The sequence below is a fragment of the Dipodomys spectabilis genome, unplaced genomic scaffold (assembly GCF_019054845.1).
Source record: "Dipodomys spectabilis isolate Male_0828 unplaced genomic scaffold, ASM1905484v1 ptg000529l, whole genome shotgun sequence".
Classification (NCBI taxonomy): Eukaryota; Metazoa; Chordata; class Mammalia; order Rodentia; family Heteromyidae; genus Dipodomys; species Dipodomys spectabilis.
In genome coordinates, this window is record NW_024871206.1 from 2,837,302 (window position 1) to 2,842,330 (window position 5,029).

General features: G+C 39.6%; 1 non-coding gene across 1 annotated transcript; it reads right to left on the reverse strand.

Moving 5' to 3' along the window:
- Positions 1-4,488: 4,488 nt before the first annotated feature.
- On the reverse strand, positions 4,489-4,595 carry LOC122099687. Its single transcript, XR_006145989.1, has one exon. It is a non-coding gene; the product is annotated as a U6 spliceosomal RNA (small nuclear RNA).
- Positions 4,596-5,029: the final 434 nt, after the last annotated feature.

Genomic DNA, 5,029 nt, shown 5'->3' on the forward strand with positions numbered 1-5,029 from the left:
TATTTTAGAAAACGTTCCATGTGGTGCTGAGAACAACGTGTATTCCGATGCTGCTGGGTGAAATGTTCAGTAAATGTCTGTTTAGTCTAGTTGATCTATGCAGCTGTTTAGATCTGCAGTTTCTCTGTTGAGTTTTTGCCGAGTTGATCTATCTAGTGGGGAGAGTGGTATGTTAAAATCCCCAACGATTAATGTCTTTGGATCTATATGGGATTTGAGGGAAAGTAGTGTTTCTTGGATAAATTTGGGTGCTCCATTGTTTGGCGAATAGATATTTAGAATTGTAATATCCTCCTGAAGGAGAGATCCTTTAATTAGTATGTAGCGTCCTTCTTTATCTTTTCTCATGAATTTTAATTTGAAGTCTATTTTACCTGATATTAGGATTGCAACTCCCGCCTGTTTATGCGGTCCGTTTGCTTGGTAGAATTTGTTCCAGCCTTTAACATTGAAAATATGTTTGTTTTTACGGGCAAGATGTGACTCCTGCAGGCAGCAGATAGAAGGGTCTTGTTTTTTAATCCAACTAGACAGTCTATGTCGCTAAATTGGAGAGTTCAGTCCGTTAACAGTAAGAGATAGGACTGAGAGGTATTTGGGAGTTCCTGCCATGTTATCTACCTTCTTGGGGGCTGCGAAAACTGGGTTCTTCCTATGGTTCTTGGATTCTCAGTTTGGGTGCAGTTTCTTGGCCTTAATTGCGGTCTTGTTGGTTTTCTATGTGTAGGAAATCTTAAAGAATCTTTTGTAGGGCTGGTTTGGTGGAGATGTATTGTTTCAATTTTTCTTTGCTATGGAAGTTTTTTATTTGGCCTTCAGTTATGAAGGAGAGTTTAGCTGGGTACTGTATTCTTGGTTGATAGTTGTTTGTTTTTAGGGCATGGCATACATCATTCCAGGCTCTTCTTGCTTTGATTGTCTCTGCTGAGAAATCTGAGGTGATTCTAATTGGTTTCCCTTTATAAGTGATTACCCTTTTCTCTCTGACAGCTTTAAGGATCTTTTCCTTGTTCTGAGTTGATCCTGTGTGGATTATAATGTGGCGGTGGGATGTCCTATTCTGGTCTGGTCTATTTGGGGTTCTAAAGGCTTCTTGTATCTGGACAGGCCTATCTTTTTGCATGTTTGGGAAGTTCTCTGCTAGGATCCTGTTAAACAAATTTCTTAGACCATTAACTTCTGTTTCTAGGTGCTCCTCTACACCCATTATCCTTAGATTAGGCCTTCTGATGGTGTCTTCCAGGTGTTGGATAGATCTATCATGTTTCTTGGACTTGTCTTGGATGGTTGTATGTTCTTTCTCTATAATATCTAGGCTGTCTTCAATCCCTGAGATTCGATCTTCTGCATGGTCTAACCTGCTGTCAAGACTCTCTACTTTGTTTTTTATCTCTTTTCCTTCTAGTAGGTTGGCTTTGATGGCTTCAAGTTCTTTGTTGAAGCTCTGTTTTAGGTCTTGTATGAATTTCTTTACTTCCTTAATTTGGTGTTCAGTGTTTGTCTTCAAATCACTTAGTTGATTGGTTATGGTTTCTTTGGGCTCCCATTCCTTCTGTTGGGTTCCATTCAGCATTCCCTTTGTGGTCTCCCTGACTTCCTTCAGCTCTTTGTTAATGGATTCCATGAATGCCTTTAGTGATCTTTGTGTGTTCTCTACCTGGTCTCTCAATTCCTGTATTACTCTTTGATTAGCTTCCACCCGTTCTTGGGATTCCTGCAGATCTCTTTGAGTGTTCTCAGCCTGCTCACGCCATTCCTCCCTTTCTCTTTGAGTATTCTCAAGTTGTTCACGCAAATCCTGTATCAGTTTTTGCGTAGCTTCCTCACGCTTATGATATTCTTGTATAAACTTCTGGGATGCCTCCTCTCTCTCCCTATCACCCTCATACAGAGTCCTTTGTACGTTGTCAAACTTTTCATTTATCATGTTTGCCAGCAGTGTTTGTAGAGCTGTTTGGGAACTCTCCTCTGGATTATTCATTATCTGTTCTAACCCCTGATTATCAAGATTGGGAATTGAGATACCCGAATTTTCCATTTTTCTTGTGTTTTTCCGGCTTACTCTGCCCATTTGAGATGAAGATAGCACCAGTTTTTTGCTAGAACACTATCTTAAAGCAACCATCAACCAAAGTTTGCATTTGTACAGTCAATAGTCTACAGATACAATCTAGTTCAACAGATATGTCTATTCGACATCAAACAACTATATGCTAAAGGACTTCAACATCAAACAACTATATGTTAAAGGACTTCGAACCGCAGAGAAGAATTTGGAAAACCAGAAATTATTAGAGTTAGGGAGTGATGTGGGTAAAAAATAGGAATAGATTGGTGTGGAGAGGCACAGGGAGAGTTAACTATGTCCTAATCACAATGCAGGAAATAGGTTGGGTAGGATGCAAGTAGAGAGAGAGAGAAAAAGAAGAAAGGGAAAGGGGAATGAAAAGAGACCAGAAAAAAATAGAAACATAAAAATTAATGTTATTTTAGAGATTAAAAGACCCTCTATTTATAGAGGAATATGAATATGTTGAGAGAAAGGGAGGGACATAGAGGAGATGTGAAAAACTTTAAAAAAATGCTCAAAATATTATATAGGTATAAAGAGGTAGTACTGCTATTAATGAATTTAAGTCTCAGAGGTTTTGAATTGAGTAATAAGTTTGTGGATTAAGTGTGTACACAATGGGGGATAGGGTCTACTGGTTAACTACGGGTTTATCTGAGGATGTGCAGGACAAGAGTTATGTCACATAAAGAAGAACAAAGAGGAAAAGATGGAAAGGATAGGGAAGTGAGAAGAAAAGATCAGAAGTTCAGTAGAGCTAGACAAAAAACAAAAGGATAATTAAGAATGAAAGAAAAAGAGAAAGAAGACAAGAAAAGAAAGGAAAACACACGTTCACGTATTGGTAAAATAAAAATTATAAAAGGAGAAAAAAAAAAGTTAATGGAAAACAATTATTTTTTCAGAAGAGGCAAAAATTAAAGATTAATAAAAGTTTTAGAAAAGCAAAAAAAATTTTTTATATATATAAGGTAACAAAAAACGAAAAAAAAAAAACAAAACAAATAAAAGAAAAAAAGAAAAGAAGAAGAAGAAAAAAAAAAAGTTCTTTGATTTTTTTTTTTTTTTGGGAGGGGTGGGAAGAGTCCTGTATCTCCTTTTTGTCTGTAACCAGAGTCTGGTTGGAGTCTCTGGTCAGCTTGAAGTCCTGTGGCTTGATTGGTTTCTTAAGTCAGTTTGTTGTAACAGGCAGAAAAATGCTCTGCTTTACCCAAGATTTTGAGATCCCCCTCCCAGGTTAATTTACTGGGAGGGTGATCTGCTTTGAGAATCACAAAAGAGGGGGATGCAGTGATGAGGCTAGGTTCTGGGTAGAGTTGAGGCCTTTCAACAAACAGTAGCTTTTCCCTGCGGCTATTTTGTGAAAAAAACTCACAGCACCCAGCCTGGAGCCATTCTCAGGGTTTCTGTTTTTCAATTGATTGTGGTGGCTGCTAGAGGGAGGGGCAGCCTCTGGCTCTGGTTACCGGGTGAGGAGAGCCACTCCAATGGCTGGCGCCTGAGCTGGGTGACTTTTCCCTGGATGGAACTGAGTCTGAGGTCACTTCGCCGTTAAGTTTTTGTGACCTGCTAAATGACTAGTTTTATTCCAAGGCCTGAGCTGGAGCTAGCCGCTCCTTCGAGCTTTGTCGGTATCCAAGATGGAGATCACCGGTGCTGCGGCAGGGGGGGGGGGGGGGGGGGGGAGGGGTGGCCTTCCCTCCACTGCTCCCTGAGAAGGAGTGAGGAAGTCGGGCTTCTACTCACACCGAGTCTTGGATCCCGGGTCGTCTATGGTCTGCAAAGTGCAGGATGAAGTTGTCCACTCCTTGTCGGTTCTTGCTGGTGTTGAGTAGAATCCGCTCGTCCGCTGCGTCTGGCTCCTTCGTCCCGGACTGTGTCTCAGGTGTGCCCCCTCGGCGGTGGTCACTGCCGCGACCCTGCCGCCGCCACGGCAGCTGCTGGCAGGCGCTCAGATGTGTCTGCTTGGCTTCCCCTCTCTTGACTAACTCTCTGTCCTGTGATGGCACACTTGGTGTGATTCTCTGGCTTGGGACTGTTCACTGGAACTCTGAAACTGTTTTCTATGCAAGAGCTTGTTCAGATTCCAGCTTCTCCTCCGCCATCTTCCCGGAACTCTCTACCATATTTTCTTGATCCATTCATCTAATGGGGGCATTTGGTTTGGATTCATATCTTAGCTATCATAAATAATGTTGCAATCAACATAGTTGTGCTGGTAGTTTTAGTATGGTCTTGTTTATGATCATTTGTGTAAATCCCCAAAAGTGGGATTACTGTGTCATACGGGAGTTTTATGTAGAGTCTTTTGAGGAACCTCCATACTGTTTTCCAAAGTATTTGAACAAGTTTACACTCCCACCAAGAATGCAGTACGATTCCCTTGTGACCACACAACTTTCAGCATCTGTTGTTGTAAAAATATGGAATGCTACACAAATTTTCATGACATACTTGTGAAGGGGGCATGCTAATCTTCTCTGTATTATTACAATGTTAGTGTATGTGATGCTAAATTGAGCACAGAACATTTTTTATATAGAAAGTATAATTTTTATTGATTTTATTAAACTAGACAATTCAACAAAATTAAGTTCAAAAGAATTGTTATGAAATTTTAGAATCATATATTTCTTCCATAAGCACACATTTAGGAATAAAATCAAGATAGACATGCCAAAAACAAAATAATTCCAGATATTTGTAGTTCAAGAGATGTGTAGGAGGAGGAATTCAATTATTCTATACAAGGCACCTGTCAAAATGAACATTGCAGCAAGTGTTTAGGTTTGTTAAAAGTTTTAAGGTTTTAAATATGCTTAATTTTGGGATTTTGCTTATATATGCCCAAAATAGGACCGTTTGGCAGGTATAAAACTTTTCTATAAAGTATTTAATATTTATGGTAACAGACATTAAGTACTAAGTATGTACATTTCAGAGTTTATGGAAACTTTA